The sequence below is a fragment of the Urocampus carinirostris genome, chromosome 6 (genome assembly GCF_059441175.1).
Source record: "Urocampus carinirostris isolate Australia breed hairy pipefish chromosome 6, RoL_Ucar_1.0, whole genome shotgun sequence".
Taxonomy (NCBI): domain Eukaryota; kingdom Metazoa; phylum Chordata; class Actinopteri; order Syngnathiformes; family Syngnathidae; genus Urocampus; species Urocampus carinirostris.
Window position 1 is genome coordinate 42,271,072 of NC_142354.1, and position 19,814 is coordinate 42,290,885.

The window sequence follows — 19,814 nt, forward strand, 5'->3', positions numbered from 1 at the left end:
ACTTAGGGACTGCCCACAGTTATGATAGTAGTGAAAAGAATAAAACTGACAATGAAAAGTAATCACATTTGCCAGCAACAGGAATTTTAAAATAAGTCGATAAATAAGATATGCCTAATTTCGTTGTCACAATATGTTAACCCATTTTGTAACAATGACAATAAAGGTATATTCTATTCTATTCAATTCTATGTATATTTTTTAATTTTTGTACCCTTGTTTAGGGGGGTGATGGCCCTGGGGAAAAATAATACAATAATGGACAAGGCAGGAGACAAAACCATACTAATGTATCAACTGTAAAATTTAAAACAGTAGAATGTCATGATAAATACGTAGTACTTAGGGACTGCCACAGTTATGATAGTAGTGAAAAGAATAAAAATGACAATGAAAAGTAATAACATTTGCCAGCAACAAGAATTTTAAAATAAATCGATAAATAAGATATGCCTAATTTCGTTGTCACAATATGTTAACCTATTTTGTAACAATGACAATAAAGGTATATTCTATTCTATTCAATTCCATGTATATTTTTTAATTTTTGTACCCTTGTTTAGGGGGGTGATGGCCCTGGGGAAAAATAATACAATAATGGACAAGGCAGGAGACATAACCATACTAATGTATCAACTGTAAAATTTAAAACAGTAGGATGTCATGATAAATACGTAGTACTTTGGTACTGCCCTCAGTTATGATAATAGTAAAAAGAATAAAAATGACAATGAAAAGTAATAACATTTGCCAGCAACAAGAATTTTAAAATAAGTCGATAAATAAGATATGCCCAATATCGTTGTCACAATATGTTAACCCATTTTGTAACAATGACAATAAAGGTATATTCTATTCTATTTTATTCTATGTATATTTTTTAATTTTTGTACCCTTGTTTAGGAGGGTGATGGCCCTGGGGAAAAATAATACAATAATGGACAAGGCAGGAGACAAAACCATACTAATGTATCAACTGTAAAATTTAAAACAGTAGAATGTCATGATAAATACGTAGTACTTAGGTACTGCCCTCAGTTATGATAGTAGTGAAAAGAATAAAAATGACAATGAAAAGTAATCACATTTGCCAGCAACAAGAATTTTAAAATAAGTCGATAAATAAGATATGCCTAATTTCGTTGTCACAATATGTTAACCCATTTTGTAACAATGACAATAAAGGTATATTCTATTCTATTTTATTCTATGTATATTTTTTAATTTTTGTACCCTTGTTTAGGAGGGTGATGGCCCTGGGGAAAAATAATACAATAATGGACAAGGCAGGAGACAAAACCATACTAATGTATCAACTGTAAAATTTAAAACAGTAGGATGTCATGATAAATACGTAGTACTTAGGGACTGCCCACAGTTATGATAGTAGTGAAAAGAATAAAACTGACAATGAAAAGTAATCACATTTGCCAGCAACAGGAATTTTAAAATAAGTCGATAAATAAGATATGCCTAATTTCGTTGTCACAATATGTTAACCCATTTTGTAACAATGACAATAAAGGTATATTCTATTCTATTCAATTCTATGTATATTTTTTAATTTTTGTACCCTTGTTTAGGGGGGTGATGGCCCTGGGGAAAAATAATACAATAATGGACAAGGCAGGAGACAAAACCATACTAATGTATCAACTGTAAAATTTAAAACAGTAGAATGTCATGATAAATACGTAGTACTTAGGGACTGCCACAGTTATGATAGTAGTGAAAAGAATAAAAATGACAATGAAAAGTAATAACATTTGCCAGCAACAAGAATTTTAAAATAAATCGATAAATAAGATATGCCTAATTTCGTTGTCACAATATGTTAACCTATTTTGTAACAATGACAATAAAGGTATATTCTATTCTATTCAATTCCATGTATATTTTTTAATTTTTGTACCCTTGTTTAGGGGGGTGATGGCCCTGGGGAAAAATAATACAATAATGGACAAGGCAGGAGACATAACCATACTAATGTATCAACTGTAAAATTTAAAACAGTAGGATGTCATGATAAATACGTAGTACTTTGGTACTGCCCTCAGTTATGATAATAGTAAAAAGAATAAAAATGACAATGAAAAGTAATAACATTTGCCAGCAACAAGAATTTTAAAATAAGTCGATAAATAAGATATGCCCAATATCGTTGTCACAATATGTTAACCCATTTTGTAACAATGACAATAAAGGTATATTCTATTCTATTTTATTCTATGTATATTTTTTAATTTTTGTACCCTTGTTTAGGAGGGTGATGGCCCTGGGGAAAAATAATACAATAATGGACAAGGCAGGAGACAAAACCATACTAATGTATCAACTGTAAAATTTAAAACAGTAGAATGTCATGATAAATACGTAGTACTTAGGTACTGCCCTCAGTTATGATAGTAGTGAAAAGAATAAAAATGACAATGAAAAGTAATCACATTTGCCAGCAACAAGAATTTTAAAATAAGTCGATAAATAAGATATGCCTAATTTCGTTGTCACAATATGTTAACCCATTTTGTAACAATGACAATAAAGGTATATTCTATTCTATTTTATTCTATGTATATTTTTTAATTTTTGTACCCTTGTTTAGGAGGGTGATGGCCCTGGGGAAAAATAATACAATAATGGACAAGGCAGGAGACAAAACCATACTAATGTATCAACTGTAAAATTTAAAACAGTAGAATGTCATGATAAATACGTAGTACTTAGGTACTGCCCTCAGTTATGATAGTAGTGAAAAGAATAAAAATGACAATGAAAAGTAATCACATTTGCCAGCAACAAGAATTTTAAAATAAGTCGATAAATAAGATATGCCCAATATCGTTGTCACAATATGTTAACCCATTTTGTAACAATGACAATAAAGGTATATTCTATTCTATTTTATTCTATGTATATTTTTTAATTTTTGTACCCTTGTTTAGGAGGGTGATGGCCCTGGGGAAAAATAATACAATAATGGACAAGGCAGAAGACAAAACCATAGTAAAGTATCAACTGTAAAATTTAAAACAGTAAAAAAAACATAAAATGGCAATATATTTGTCAGTTTTTTTACTAAATAGTTCAATCTACAGAACTTGTTTTTAATGTTTTTATTAAAAACACATTTTAAGGGTCCCTACATAAAGGCTGAGAGGTTTCTATGGGCAATTTTTTTGAGTCGGGCCGCATTGGGTTCAATATATTTTGAGAACAGCAGCGATGATATGCAATTATTAAATAGAGGCAAATGTACATTTTAAGTATATCATTATAACATTTTAACTATATTTTTATCGGGGAGAGGCACATGAAGAGACAGTGGGCACGAGAGTAGCACCCAACCAATACACTTCCATAGTAGGACATTTTTTTACCATTTTCTATCAGTGTTCCCTCTAAGCTGCGCGCGTGCGCAATTGCGCACTGCTCGCACATGCTCGGCGCACAAGAAAATCGAGCCAGCGCACAAAAATCAGGGCTCAAAATGAGTAATTAAGGAGCGACTTAAGTCAAAGTTACAGTGCATGAAGGTCAAAATACACGGGTTCCCCTGATGTTGTGTCCTAAATGCGATATTTTGAAGTCGAGTCGAAGTAGAACGAAGTTGAGTAAAGTCAGTAGAGTTTGTCAAGAACAGGCTTCTTAGGCTCGGCTCACTAAAAGGAACCGGCTCTTTCGGGTCCTAAATGGCTCTTCAGGTTGTTTTTGCTTCTTTCATCCAAACATGACCAAATATTATGTAAAAATATGCACAAAATGACTTAAAGGAATGGGGTAATAGAACAAAAAAGAAAAAAATACCAAAATGAAAAAGTAGTGAAAAGCTGAGAAACAAAAGAAAGAGAAAAAAGAAGGAAACATTTCGAAAAAAAAGCCAGAAAAAAAGAAAAGAAAGAAATGTAGGAAAAAAAGTAAATAGAGAACAAAAAGAAATAAGTAACAGCTCGGAAAAAAATAAACACAATGAGATTTTTTTTAAAGGAATTTTTTAAAAAGTAGAAAAAAAACACGGAAAAAAGAAGAAAAAGTTTGTGTTGCATTCAAATAATTTCCAATTGTATCAAGTGAATCTTGTTGCCAACATTGTACTTCCACTAAAAAGTGTGACTCAGTACAGTTCTGTATCTTACAACCGACTAAACAGGCCCCCAAAAATGTTAATATTCTGCGACAAAATATGTCAGGAAATAAAAAGAAATGGATTCCTTGTGAAAGAATTGTAAGAACAAACGACGTTCGAGGCCGTACAGCAAAATGTAACTTGATGTCATGTTTTGGACATGTTTGATATTTAATTATCTTGCCACACTTGGGATTATGGTTGCTCACTGTTGTTTCAAGCGTTGCTCACCAAATTTGTGTGAATGCTCAGACTCGTGGAAAATTACAGGGAACATTGTTTTCTGTATATGATCATTTTATATGTAATATTTTTGCTTGGCAGGTCAAATTCAAATGCCTGATGGGTTGTACGTGGCCCCCGGCCATAGTTTGCCCAACCTTGATCTATTGGGACACTAAAAAATAAATGATATCATAAACCAAACGTTAGAATATAAAATATTGCTTTGTGTTTTGGGTGTAAGTATTTTAGTGGGTCGTATGGGATCATCTACAACTCGTCCTGCAGGCATTTTGTTAATTATATTGTTGATTATGAAAATGATAATGCTCATAAAATACAAGACAAGTTTTGATTTTTTTTTGTTATCTTACGATTCTATTGTCAACCTTCTACGGTGTGAGTTGAGGATTTATAAATGTCGTAGTTTACATCGGGATATTCAAATCTTCATCTTTAGACACTTATGTTGTCCTTGGGTCAAAATGTCCCACCACTGTGTTGTTAAAACCCAGAAAAAAATCCCCCCTATTTTTTTTTTTACTTTAAATTTTATGACTTCTGGAATTGGTCCCACGTTATAAAAAATGAAACATATTTAGTCACATTTTCATGTAATATGTCCGTTAAAATGAGGGCAACAGGAGGGTTCTAATGACATTATAATGTATAGTTTTTATTTTACTTGTCATTTGATCGACAAAGACTTGATTGTGAGTCTCTGTTATTTGGAGTAATAACTTTTTTTTTTTTTCAAAGTTGTGATTCACGCTGGTCAAGTCATTTTAGAGTTAGAACGCCTTCAAAACATTTTCATTAGGCAGGCTTTTTTATGTAAGAGTACTATTCATATTTACAAAAAATAACAATTAGAAGAATAACAATACGATTTTTCCAAATTACAATACTACTACTACTACGACCCCTACTACCCAAAGTAATAAATAGAAGAAATATAATACAAATAATTACAATTGTAATTATGAAGATCAAAATAATAAATAACAAAGTAGAATTGCATAAGCTATGATTACACGAATAAATCAGTCTGTATTCTAAGATTATTATTCCAAAAAAGAATAAAACGGTTAAGTTATTTTAGGGTTAGAATCACGAAAATTTCATTTCATATTAAAGGTACTACTATGACTACTACTACCTTAAATAATGATTAGAAGAACAATAAGAACCTAAAGAAATCATTTAAAGAACAGGAATACAAAAGATAATTCGAATTATGAAGATCAAAAGAATTAATAACAATTAATAATTACATTTAGAGTTAGAACGCCTTAAAAACATTTTCATTGGGCAGGCTTTTACATGTAAGAGTACTATTACTATTTACAAAAAATAACAATTAGAAGAAATAACAGTAACAAGAAGAATAACAATACGATTTATGCAAATTACAATACTACTACTACTATGACCCCTACTACCTAAAGTAAAAAATAGAAGAAGAAATATAACACAAATAATAACAATTGTAATTATGAAGATCAAAATAATAAATAACAAAGTAGAATTGCATAAACTATAATTACATGAATAAATCAGTCTGTATTCTAAGGTTATGATTCCAAAAAATAAGAAGTTATTTTAGAGTTAGAATCAGAAAAAATTAATTTCATACTACTTTACTTAAATAATGATTACAAGAACAATAAGAATCTAAAGAAATAATTTAAAGAAGAACAAGAAAACAAAAAATAATTCGAATTGTGAAGATCAAAATAATTAATAACAATTTATAATTACATAAACTGTAATTACATAAAAAAGCTAGCCTGTATTTTAAGGTTGGGATTCTAAAAAGGAGTACAACGATTTCATTATTTAAGAGCCTTAAAAACATATTCATTCAGCAGCATTTTTACATGTAAGGGTACGACTATGACTACTGCTATCTAAAATAATAATTGGAAGAACAATAAGTAAATCAATATTGATAATTATGTATATTTTAATAGTGCTACTACTACCTAAAATAATGATTAGAAGGACAAACACAATACAAATTAAATAGATGAGTGTAGTGCAGTGGACAGGACATTCCCAACACGCGGATGGTCTCGGGTTTGAGACCTGGGGGGAAAATATGTTGGCCTGGAGAAGGATGAGGGCCACCAGGCTGTACTTGCCCAAGACCCAAAGGTATCCAACCAACCAAATACAATTACAACTACCTAAAATAATACCTAGAAGACGAAAAACAACACCGCGTATTATTCCATGACCTACTGCTACCTAAATAATAATCAGGGTTAGGTAGGGTTACTTTAACTTGATTACTTTCAATTACTTTTGGATTACTCCGATACCAAATATGCTAATAAAAGACAAAAGAAACTAAATATGAATAAAATTATTGAATTTTGTGCAGGCTTGGGGAGTAACGGAATACACGGAACGGCAAAAACGATGTCGGCAAGCTGTTTGGATTGATTTTCATTTTGTTTCTGTCACATTTTATGTTAATTTTGCCGGAGATCAAATAGATCAAAGCCAGGAGAGAAAGTTTACCACGTGTCGTGAGCCATCATTTTATTCATATTTAGTTTCTTTTGTCTTTTATTAGCATATTTGGTATTGGAGTAATCCAAAAGTCATTGAAAGTAATCTATTTAAAGTAACCCGACCTAACCCTGTTTCTGTCCCATTTTATGTTAATTTTGCCGGAGATCAAAGAGATCAAAGCCAGGAGAGAAAGCATACCACGTGTTGTGAGCCATCATTTTATTCATATTTAGTTTCGTTTGTCTTTTTATTAGCGCACTTGGTATTGGAGTAATCCAAAAGTCATTGAAAGTAATCTAGTTAAAGTAACCCTACCTAACCCTGTTTCTGTCCCATTTTATGTTAATTTTGCCGGAGATCAAAGAGATCAAAGCCAGGATACAAAGCAAATTGAGATGTGACTCAACGTAAGAGTGGAAATAAAAGATCTTCTTCATCCTCAACGTTTTTAGTAAAAAAAATCGAAGAAAAAGTTGAACATTTGGTTGCTCACTTACCATCATTTTGAGCGAAGATGTGGAGAAGAAATCCGTGTATCCATGCGCAAAAGAAAGACAAAGATCAGCTATATAAAAAGCAAGAAAAAGGAACTATGGTGGACCCGCGGGGAGCCAGGCGGCAAAAGTGGCAACTTTTTGACAACTTTCCACGCACTTCTTGCTAAAGTTCCCCCGATCTGCAGCCTGCGTGCGCGCTGCGTGTTTGCTTTGGCCCACGCGGGGAACTCAAGTTAAGTAAATGCACGCGCGGATCAGAAAGCTCCTCCCTCATCATCCATCATCCTCTCCCTCCTCACCAAGCTTTCTTCTTCTCCAATCTTTGTTTAGGATCTTTGTTTGCTTGGGAGCTCTTCAGCTTGCTTGTTTACACAAGCAAGAAGCTCTTTTGTGTTACTTTGTGCTAAAAAAAGAGTGATTATTAGCCATCTTATTAGCTGGGGACCCAATAGAGATAGCATAGAATCTAAATTAGCAAAGAATATTGGAGTAGGGTTACTTTAACTGGATTACTTCCAATGACTTTTGGATTACTCCACTACCAAATATGCTAATAAAAGACAAAAGAAACTAAATATGAATCAAATGATGACTCACAACACGTGGTAAGCTTTCTCTCCTGGCTTTAATCTCCGGCAAAACTAACATAAAAAGCGACAGAAACAAAATGAAAATAAATCCAAACAGCTTTTTGCCGGTCCATGTATTCCGTTAATCCCCAGGCCTGCACAAAATGTAGTCATTTTATTAATATTTAGTTTCTTTTGTCTTTTATTAGCATATTTGGTATTGGAGTAATCCAAAAGTCATTAAAAGTAATCAAGTTAAAGTAACCCTACCCAACCCTGATAGATAGATAGATAGATAGATAGATAGATAGATAGATAGATAGATAGATAGATAGATGGATAGATAGCAGGGTTGGGTAGGGTTACTTTAACTTGATTACTTTCAATTACCTTTGGATTACTCCAATACCAAATATCCTAATAGAAGACCAAAGAAACTAAATATGAATAAAATTCAGACACGTGGTAAGCTTTCTCTCCTGGCTTTGATCTCCGGCAAAACTAACATAAAATGCGACAGAAACAAAATGAAAATAAATCCAGGGTTAAACAGCTTGCCAACATCATTTTTGCCGTTCCATGTATTCCGTTACTCCCCAAGCCTGCACAAAATGTAGTCATTAGATTCATATTTAGTTTCTTTTGTCTTTCATTAGCATATTTGGTATTGGAGTCATCCAAAAGTCATTGAAAGTAATCCAGTTAAAGTAACCCTACCCAACCCTGAGTACTGAGTAGATGCAGGCATATATTCAACCAAAAATGCACAGTTCGTTAATCGTGCCCTACTCAAGTTATTCCAAAACAGGGGGTGTCATCAACAATGTTCCCTGTAAATTTTCCTTACGGGTCTGAGCGTTCACACAAAGTCGGTGAGCAACGCTTGAAACAACAGTGAGCAACCGCAATCCCAAGTGTGGCAACTAAGTCCTTATCAAACATGTCCAAAACTTGACATCACGTTACAGTTTGCTGAGTTTCCGGCAATGCAAAAACATTTTTCACTTTTGAATGAATTGACTAATGTATTATTGCAAAGGTTGTATGGCCTACATACGTCGTTGGTTTTTACAACAATTCTTTCACAAGATTTCCATTTCCTTTTTTTCCTGGTATCTTTTGTCGCATAATATTAACATTTTGGGGGGCTTATTGAGTCGGTTGCACGATACACAACTGTATTTAATCACATTTTTGAATGGAAGTACAATGTTGGCAACAAGATTGACTTGGTATAATTGGAAATTAATTGAACGCAACACAAACTTTTTCTTCTTTTTTCCTGTTTTTTCTAATTTTTTTAATTCCTTTAAAAAAATCTCATTGTGTTTATTTTTTCCTAGCTGTTACTTTTTCTTTTTTGTTCTCTATTTACTTTTTTTCCTTTTTTTTTGTTTCTTTTCTTTTTTTTCCTTCTTTTTTTTTCTTTTCCTTTTGTTTTTGTTTTTCTCAGCTTTTCACTTTTTCATTTTGGTATTTTTTTCTTTTTTGTTCTATTCCCCCTTCCTTTAAGTCATTTTGTGCATTATTTTACACAATATTTGGTCATATAGGGATTAGGGTGGTCCTTATTTTTCGACTTTTAAAATTTCATGCTCTGACCCCTTGAATATGTTCCAATATATACAAAACGTAATTAGGCAAAGTTTCATCAAAATCAAAGGATATTTAGAGGTCGCTCAAGGCCTCTGAAATTTTGGTATGAAAAATAAGGATTTTTCGCACATTATATCAGACCTAGTGTACAAAGTTACTTGTAACTTTTCTTGTGTTACAATTATAAGCAATGGACTGAAATTGGATGTTCTAAAACGCCGTACACATAGGGTTAAGATTTCCGTTTTTTCTCGAAAATTGCCAAAATTTTACCATTTTGGGAAATTTCAAAGTCGTTGAGCTACCTCTAAATATTATCCAAATTGTTCAAAATTGCACACAGTGTGTTTTTATCGATATAAGAACATATGCGGGGGGTCAGAGCCCAATATTTCAAAAGAAAAAATTTCGACCCCCATTAAGGACCACCCTAATAGGGATGAAAGAAGCAAAAACAACCTGAAGAGCCGTTTAGGACCCGAAAAAGCCGGTTCCTTTTAGTGAGCCGAGCCGAAGAAACCGGTTCTCGAAAAACTCTACTGATTTTACTCAACTTCATTCTACTTAGACCTACCGCATTTAGAACACAACGTCAGGGGAACCCGTGTATTTTTACCTTCATGCACTGTAACTTTGACTTCATTGGCTTCTTAATTAGCAATTTGGAGCCCTGATTTTTGTGAGCTGGCTCGATTTTTTTGTGCGCGGAAAAGCTCTGGGTCTTGCGCGATTGCGCACACACGCAGCTTAGAGAGAACATTGCTCATCAACCTTTTTCAAGCAAGAGCATTTTATTTTATTTTTACTAATTAGGGCACAAGTATAATATGAATTTCAAAAACAACGTGTTACTTTATTTCTATGTTGTTACTATTTTATGACCAGCTTTATTAGAACTAATTCTAAATAGACAGTAAAAAAAAACACTAACACAAATATTTTACAAGGAAATCACAATAAATCAGTACTGGTGAGCTATCTTAAGAACAGGTCTGCTGGCAACTTAACTAGTCTTTAGAGGGCACCTTGTTGCCCGCGGGCACCATGTTGGAGACCCCTGTTCTACAGAGATTTGGGAAAATACAATCTATAAAGGCTTAATGGATTACAGCAAAAAACGATTAGGATTGTGCGTAACGTATACAGAACATACAAACAAATAGTAAAATTCAACATGATAAAGATAGAAGCTATAATTCAATTTGAATCCTTATTATCAGTATACAAAGCAAGCATCAACTCCCAACAAATATTCAAAATTTCATGAGATTCCATAACTCAAATTCCAATATTTTCCCACAACAGTGAAAAGCAATTGTGCCACCCGAAAAGGTTTTTATTTATAGAAAAATTTTAGATGATGACCTTAAAAATGTCCCTGATTAAAAAAAAATCATAAATTATAAAATGATTTCATATAAATATACTAAAGCAGATAAACATAATAAGGTTCGTTGGGTTTTCTATGTTACCGGAATCACTTGGGATACTATTTTTAGGTTTGAAATGTCATTCATTTGTTTTATTATTTTCCTCTGTGGGGTACGGTGCTGTTTTTCGATTTGGATTTTAAATATTTGTCTAATCTGCAAGGAAAAATGGAATAGGGCTCAGCTTATTCCCTTTGAATATAAATCATAAAAGTGCAACAGGACATGAAACAAATCCATTTAAAATTAGATTATCGCACGATAAACGTAAAACTAGAGGCACATTACATATATAAACAAACAAAGAATAAAGGGATTAATACAAATAATCATTTGCCTTGCGTTTCTTGAAAAACTGGTCCAATAACGTCTGCAAAATTTAGTGTTATCGAAGTTGAAATTGTAAATATATAAATCTATATATTTATTAAGTTTTAATCATTACAGTTTATTGGTAATACAAATCAGTTATCACTTCAAGATTTTTCAGTTCACAACAATATTGTACGTTATACAAAATAGTATTGCTGATATAACTATATTAATCTATATTTTTATTCAGTTTTAATCATCACAGTTAATTGGTAATACAAAGCAGTTATCACTTCAAATTTTTCAGTTCATATAATCTTCGTGGTTTGCTGTCACGCTACAGTTGGAATGCCTTCTCAAGGTCCAATCCATTATCATCCTTCTCATAGTGTAACCAGGAATATAATTTAGTCCATTTGGGCAGAAAAGTCCTTACTAGGGGTATTCTTTTGTTAATTTTCTTTCGTCGAACCGTTCGCTTCAAAACACGTGTTTTCCTTGCCTTCGCGGTCTTCTGAAGAATTTCTCCGTCGTTTTTTTCGTGCCGGAATTATTGCCGTTGTTACCACTTTCTGTGTTATGTTTCGACTTCTTACCGACACTGAAGAAATGACCAATTTTTTGTTGATTTTCACATAATACCAACTGTTTTTACGGAGGCATACTTCTCTTTCACTCGACAACCGCCAAAACAATGACGCCATCTCGAAGCAACAAGATCGGCGCGAGACCAAAACAACAATGGCGGATCTGCCTGACGAAAGGTTTGGAGTGCGGTAAATCTTTGTTAAAAAAAAAAGAAGTAATCGGGTAATAATGACAATTTTGCGTCAAAAATATTGCGTCCCGGGGACGCACGTTGATTTGACCCAATGCGTGCCCAGCAAAAATGATGCGTCTAGGACGCAGGGACGCGGGCAAACCAGAACACTGGGGATTTTCTTATCTCCCCTCTTCCTGATTTTCAAATGAAAGTGATACCTCTCTGAGGATGCCAGAGCCAGACGGTCCCCCAGCTCGAATCCCCCGTCCCTGCCATTCTACCCCCAGCCCCTGTGTGCTCTAATGTCCCCGCGGCCACAGGTGCCGAGAAGTTAGCCATCCTGTGCAAAAACAAAAAACAACCGAACTGCTTCTACATGAGTCAGCGCTCACAGATTCAACACACTGGTGCTCAAGTTACAGAACAAGAAGAAAAACGCTGCTTGCGGACGAAGGCGGCCGAGGGGCAGCGATTCCGTCGTCCGAACGATGAAAGGTTAGCTGGATGAGCTTCTCGAGTCTTTATTGTGCGTAAGTGCGTGTGACCTGTTTTGCTAACCTCCAGTCGTGTTTGACATTTCACCGCATGAAGACAGGTGATGGGCTCCAGGCTCCCTCCTTTAGACCAATGCAAAGATATCATGAAATGAAATGAAATAATCTGCATTTCTATAGCGCTTTTCAAGTCAATGACTTCCCAAAGCGCTTTACAATGTGCTCCACATTTCCCAATAGCGGCCTTGCAGCCATGTAAGGCGCTAACCTGCTTATTGGGGGTATTGGGGGTTCAGTGTCTTACCCAAGGACACTTCGACATGTAACAGGGACGAGCCGGGATTCGAACTGGGATCCCTTGATCCCAAGACGAGCGCTCTACCTCCTGAGCTACTGATCATTAAGCGTCAGTCCAATCAAGGGAAAAATTATCGATGATTTTTAGCGGCATTATTTTGAAATGAGAAGCTTGTATGAAATCGTGTTCACTGAGGAAATATTGCATATACTGTACCAGTGTTCTCGTTTGCCCGTGTCCCTTACGTCCTAGACGCATCATTTTTGCTGGGGACGCATAGTGTCAAGTCAACGTGCGTCCCCGGGACGCAATTTTTTTGACAAAAAAAATTGTCATTATTACCCGATTACTTTGTTTTAAAAAAAAAAAGATTTACCTTTCTGCACTCCAAACTTTTCATCAGGCAGATCCGCCATTGTTCTTTTGGTCTCGCGGTTCGATATTTCGTCCGCACGCCGATCTCGGCAAACGAGATCTCGTTGCTTCGAGATGACGTCATTGTATATGTCGTCGAGGGAAGGTGAAAATCAACACAAAATTGGTAATTTCTTCAGTGTCGGTAATAAGTCGAAACATTATGCAAAAAGTGGTAACAACGGCAATAATTCCGGCACGAAAAAACAGCGGAGAAATTCTTCGGAAAATCGCGAAGGCAAGGAAAACACACGTGTTGAAGCGAACGACTCAACTGTCAGGCGGACCGGACCAGAACGGAGGCAGGAAGGGAGAACTCATTTGCGTTGACGATCAAAACTTTTATTAAGCAAAATAAAAGTCGTCCAAAACTCAGGGACAAAACAGAACAAAAACAGGCTTTTACTCTAAACGTGAAAACACAGGTTTCCTCCGAATCAAACAAAACAGGACAGCGCAAAACAGAACGGAAAATGCAGACAGAAAATGCAATGAGCCAGCCCCCGCAAAACCCAAAACCCCCCTTAAGAAGCAAACGCGCAAATTAGGCGATCTGCTTCAGCTGGTGCCCAGGGGGCGGGGCCAGCTGGTCGCCACGGCGACCATGCTGGACACGACATCAACGAAAGAAAATAAACAAAAGAATACTCCTAGCAAGAAAAGGACTTTTCTGTCAAAATGGACTCAATTATATTCCTGGTTACGCTTTGAGGAGGATGATAATGAATTGAAACTTGAGAAGATATTACAAGTGTGGCAGGACAGCAAACCACGAAGAATATATGAACTGAAAAATTTGAAGTGATAACTGCTTCGTATTACCAATGAACTGGGATGATTAAAACTGCATGAATATATAAATATTTCAGCAATATTTTTTGTATAGTGTACAATATTGTGAACTGAAAAATCTGAAGTGATAACTGATTTGTATTACCAATAAACTGTGATGATTAAAACGGAATGAATATATAGATTTTTATTATATATTTGTCGCCGATTTACAATTTCAACCTGGATAAGACTAATTTTTGGGGAGCCATAGATCTCTGTTGGGACCCATAGATTTTTGAGCATGCGAGTCCCCGGGACCCATCACTTTTCACAGCTCAAATGAAGACTGCGTTATGACTCAAAAGGTCAAAGGTAAAAATATGACGTCATCATCTCTACTATCACAATGGCACCTATGAGGTGATGCGGGAGAGGAAATCCGCTCCGCCCGGGTCGACTCGCACTCGACATGTTTTCCAGAAGTCGTACGCAAAATGACGCCGAGTGCGGGGAAGTACCTTGAGCCAGACGCTAAACCATTCAGTGTGAGGTTGACGGCGGAATGCAAGCAAGCGAAATAAAAGCCGCCATTGTCTCGCTCTTCCTCTGATCGGTCATCTGTCGATCATCCCGGCAGCTGGAGGTTGGCTTGACTCACGCAACAGGGTTGGGTAGGGTTACTTTAACTGGATTACTTTCAATTACTTTTGGATTACTCCAATAGCAAATATGCTAATAAAAGACAAAAGAAACTAAATAGGAATAAAATGACTCAATTTTGTGCAGGCTTGGCGAGTAACGGAATACATGGAAGGGCAAAAATGATGTTTGGATTTATTTTCATTTTGTTTCTGTCACATTTTATGTTCGTTTTGCTGCAGATCAAAGAGATCAAAGCCAGGTTGAGAAAGCTTACCACGTGTTGTGAGTCATCATTTTATTCCTATTTAGTTTCTTTTGTCTTTCATTAGCATATTTGATATTGTAGTCATCCAAAAGTCATTGAAAGTAATCAAGTTAAAGTAACCCTACCCAACCCTGGTTTTGCCGGAGATCAAAGTGATCAAAGCCAGGAGAGAAAGCTTACCACGTGTTGTGAGTCATAATTTGATTCATATTTAGTTTATTTTGTCTTTTATTAGCATATTTGGTATTGGAGTCATCCAAAAGTAATTGAAAGTAATCAAGTTAAAGTAACCCTACCCAACCCTGGTTTTGACGGAGATCATAGTGATCAAAGCCAGGAGAGAAAGCTTACCACGTGTTGTGAGTCATCATGTTATTCATATTTAGTTTTTTTTGTCTTTTATTAGCATATTTGGTATTGGAGTAATCCAAAAGTAATTGAAAGTAATCTAGTTAAAGTAACCCTACCCAACCCTGGTTTTGCCGGAGATCAAAGTGATCAAAGCCAGGAGATAAAGCTTACCACGTGTTGTGAGTTATCATTTTATTCATATTTAGTTTATTTTGTCTTTCATTAGCATATTTGGTATTGGAGTAATCCAAAAGTCATTGAAAGTAATCAAGTTAAAGTAACCCTACCCAACCCTGGTTTTGCCGGAGATCAAAGAGATCAAAGCCAGGAGATAAAGCTTACCACGTGTTGTGAGTTATCATTTTATTTATATTTAGTTTCTTTTATCTTTTATTAGCGTATTTGGTATTGGAGTAATCCAAAAGTCATTGAAAGTAATCCAGTTAGAGTAACCCTACCCAACCCTGAACGTAACGTACGTTCTCCCAGATGTGTTTAAAGAGCAAAGATGAGCTTTCCGGGTGCGATTACAGTGTGTAAAGACGCGAAGGGTTTAATACTAAGCATGTCGGGTCGGGGTCACATTGTCGGCACCAAAGCGAGTGTCGCACGGCAGCGACTCGGCAAAGTGAAGACGAGAGCGCATAAACACCAGGGGAAGCGGATGTAATATTATATGTTACGCTGTTTAACACACAAAACCACAAATGTCGTCTGGAATAAACGCCGAATGGAAATAAGAGATGTAAAACAGCGCTGACTTGTCTCTTTACAACTGGAAAAGTTCAGGTACAAAATAGGGCCACAACAATTAGTCTACATCACAAGTGTCGAACAGGCGGCCCGCGGGCCGGATCGGGCCCGCTTAGGGATCGAATCCGGCCCGCAAGACAACACTCAGAAAAGTGCAAGAGAAAAATAAGCTGCAGGTTGAAAAATGTCAACTTAATGTTGCCAAAGCCAGGTGCCTCTCACAAAGACACTGTACTTGTATTTATTTATTTCTCTCTCTCTCTCTCTTTTCCACCCCTTTTCTCCCTGTCTCTCTCTTTCACTCTCTGTGTCTCTTTTTCTCTTCCTTTGTTCCTCTTTGTTTCTTTCTCTGTGTCTTTGTCAACTTCTTTTGCTATAACTTCCTTTTTTTCCTTTTCTCTTTCTCTCTTCCTACTCTTCGTGCTTTCTTTTCTCTCCTGTCATTCTATTTCTCTTTGGATTTCGTTCTTCCTCTCCCTTTCTTTCCCCCTCTCTGACGACTTCTCTTTTTATTTCTTTTGTTTCTCACGCTCTCTCTCTCTTTCTTTCTTTGTCCCGCCCTCTCTCCTTTTCCCTCCCTCTTTCTCTCTCTTTTTCTTTCTCTTTAATCTACTAGTCCGGCCCCCGACAGAATGATTGTTCTATCGTGTGGCCCCCGAGTTAAAATGAGTTGGACACCCCTGCACTAATGGATCCAATCTGGCACGCGAGACAACATTCAGAGAAGCGCAAGAGAAAAACTAACTGCAGGTTGAAGTATGTCAACTTGATGTTCCCCAAGCCAGGTGCCTCGAACAAAGACACTGTACTTGTATTTATTTCTCTCTCTCTCTCTCTCTCTCTCTCTCTCTCTCTCTCTCTCTCTCTCTCTCTCTCTCTCTCTCTCTTTCTCTCTCTTTCTCTCTCTGTATCTTTTAACCTCTTTTGCTGTAACTTCCCTTTTTCCTTTTCTCTCTTTTCTCTTTCTCTCTTCATACCCTTTGCGCTTTCTTTTCTCTTTTCTCTCTATCTGTCTTTTTATTTCTCTTTGGATTTCTTTCTTCCTCTCCCTTTCTTTTCCCCCTCTCTCACGAATTTTTATCTTTTGTTTCTCACGCTCTCTCCCTCTCTCTCTCTTTTTCTTTCTTTGTCCCGCCCTCCCTCATTTTCCCTTCCTCTTTCTCTTATTTCTTTATCTCTCTTTTTCTTTCTCTTTGATCTACTCGTCCGGCCCCCGACAGAATGTTTGTTCTATCGTGTGGCCCCCGAGTTAAAATGAGTTCGACACCCCTGGTCTACATTGTCAACAAAAATCTGTAATAAAAATACTCGACACGAAAGTTACTTATTTTACTAGATTTTTCTTGATTACTTTTCTAATTTATTTTTCTTAACTGGGGGTTGGAAGATTTACTAAAAAATTTAACGTTTGTTTCCTGGACAATTAAAATGTGGAGCTTCTGGAATTGAGCAGCACGGCGGCGCAGTGGTTAGCGCGTGTGCGGCACAGTTCCGAGGTCGTGGGAACCTCCTGCGTGGGTTCAAATCCAGCTCCAGACTTCCTGTGCGGAGTTTGTATGTTCTCCCGTGCTTGCGTGGGTTTCCTCCAGGCACTCCGGTTTCCTCCCACATTCCAAAAACATGCATTTCAGGTGAATTGGCCGGTCCAAATTGTCCCTAGGTGTGAATGAGCGAGTGAGTTGTCTGTCCCCGTGTGCCCTGCGAGTGGCTGGCAACCAGTCCAGGGTGTCCCCTGCCCACTGCCCGATGATTGCTGGGATGGGCTCCAGCACCCCCGCGACCCTACTGAGGATAAGCGGTGCAGCTGATGAGATGAGATGAGATGAGCTTCTGGAATTAAAGATGTTTAAAGTGATATAGTTTAAAAGTTAAATAAAACTTTTTACACGTTCATGTTAGCGTAATCTTTCGTACGGAAGATTACGATAACGCGAACGTACGATTAGCCTGGGTTAGCTTTATGTTAACGTTAAACATTCAAGGTAAACATTCAGGGTGTTCGAGCGGAGCCCAACTTTCAGGGTGTTGGAACGGAGCCCCCTTTCCAATGAACCGCTCACCAATAGTTGCGGAGACCTGGGTGCTAAATGACTTGTAAACGACCTGATTTTTTTATTTTCACACGTTCATGTTAGCGTAATCTTTCGTACAGAAGATTTTGATAACGCGAACGTATGATTAGCCTGGGTTAGCTTCATGTTTACGTTCTTGCTAAACATTCAGGGTGTTGGAACGGATTAAAACGATTTACATTGTTTTTAATGGGAAAAATGATTTCGGTGATGGAACAAATCGGTTTTCGAACAGGGTTCTGGAACAGATTATGGTCGAGAACCCAGGTTCCACTGTATGAGCAAAAGCAAGAAATAGTGGGCTCATATTTTACATGCGTATTGGTTCTGGAACATAAATAGATCAGGGTCCAGCAAGGTATCCCCCCACTGCCCTGCATTGCACTCGCATTCTGTGCCCCCCGTGTCTCAGGAATGTGGGAATGATTGCCTTAATTTTATAAAGCGCACGGCTTCCTTTGGTTCAATTTTCACCAAAGCCATAAAAAAAAAGGGGGGGGGCAGTTTTAAGGTCACCCAAAAGCCATCTGGTTTCGCCATCGCGGCAGCTTTAATGACCAGCTAATAAAACTTCAATTTGAGAGAAATTACAACAGATGTTCGGCGCTCGGAACACAGCCGGGTGAAACCTCAGTCTGCGGGAGCTGCCCCTCCGCTTTGATATACGGCCTAATATTACTAATGTTTCTCCACTTTATGGTGTATTAAAGCGACACAACACAGAGCTGATGGGCGGGGTTCCAAAGATGGCCGTCTAATATGTGATCATAAAAACGCTCTTGCGTGCATTCGAACAGCATCGGGGATTTTTCTCCTCGCGGTCATCGTTTCTCGTGCGTTTTAGCCGTCTATGAAATGAAATAAAAATGTCACTTGTTTGTTATTTTGTTCCTTGCATCTTCACTTTCGGGGCAGCACAGCGGCGCAGTGGTTAGCGCGTGTGCGGCATAGTTTTGAGGTCGTGGGAACCTCCTGAGTGGGTTCAAATCCAGCTCCTGGCCTTACTGTGCGGAGTTTGTATGTTCTCCCCGTGCTTGCGTGGGTTTCCTCCGGGTACTACGGTTTCCTCCCACATTCCAAAAACATGCATTTCAGGTGAATTGGCCGGTCCAAATTGTCCCTAGGTGTGACTGAGCGAGTGAGTTGTCTGTCCCCGTGTGCCCTGCGTTTGGCTGGCAACCAGTCCAGGGTGTCCCCTGCCCACTGCCCGATGATTGCTGGGATGGGCTCCAGCATCCCCGCGACCCTACTGAGGATAAGCGGTGCAGCTGATGAGATGAGATGAGATCTTCACTTTCCCGTTTCAGTATCTGTTTCCGGTTTGGACTTTGTCTAGTTTGATTGTGTTTGGACACGTCATTTGTTTTGCAAATCCTTTTGCGTTTGTTATTTTATTACTGATTTTGTTTTTAAATGCCATTATTGTGAGCACCCCTGCCTCAATTCATGCTTCCCCTTTATTTGGGTCCATCCCCCAAAATGAAATGAAATGAAATGATCTGCATTTCTATAGCGCTTTTCAAGTCAATGACTTCCCAAAGCGCTTTACAATGTGCTCCACATTTTCCCAATAGCGGCCTTGCAGCCATATAAGGCGCTAACCTGCTTATTGGGGGTGTTAGGGGTTCAGTGTCTTACCCAAGGACACTTCGACATGTAACACGGACGAGCCGGGATTCGAACTGGGATCCCTTGATCCCAAGACGAGCGCTCTACCTC

At 37.1% G+C, this 19,814-nt stretch overlaps 1 protein-coding gene across 3 annotated transcripts in view; it reads right to left on the reverse strand.

Moving 5' to 3' along the window:
- The window catches only part of eya2 (EYA transcriptional coactivator and phosphatase 2), a 77,979-nt gene extending 70,427 nt beyond the window's left edge, over positions 1-7,552 (reverse strand). For all 3 annotated transcript variants that reach the window (XM_088339050.1, XM_088339049.1, XM_088339048.1), the window contains exon 1: positions 7,363-7,552. The gene's annotated coding sequence lies outside the window, so the exon portion shown is untranslated. The remainder of the gene's footprint in view (positions 1-7,362) is intronic.
- Positions 7,553-19,814: the final 12,262 nt, after the last annotated feature.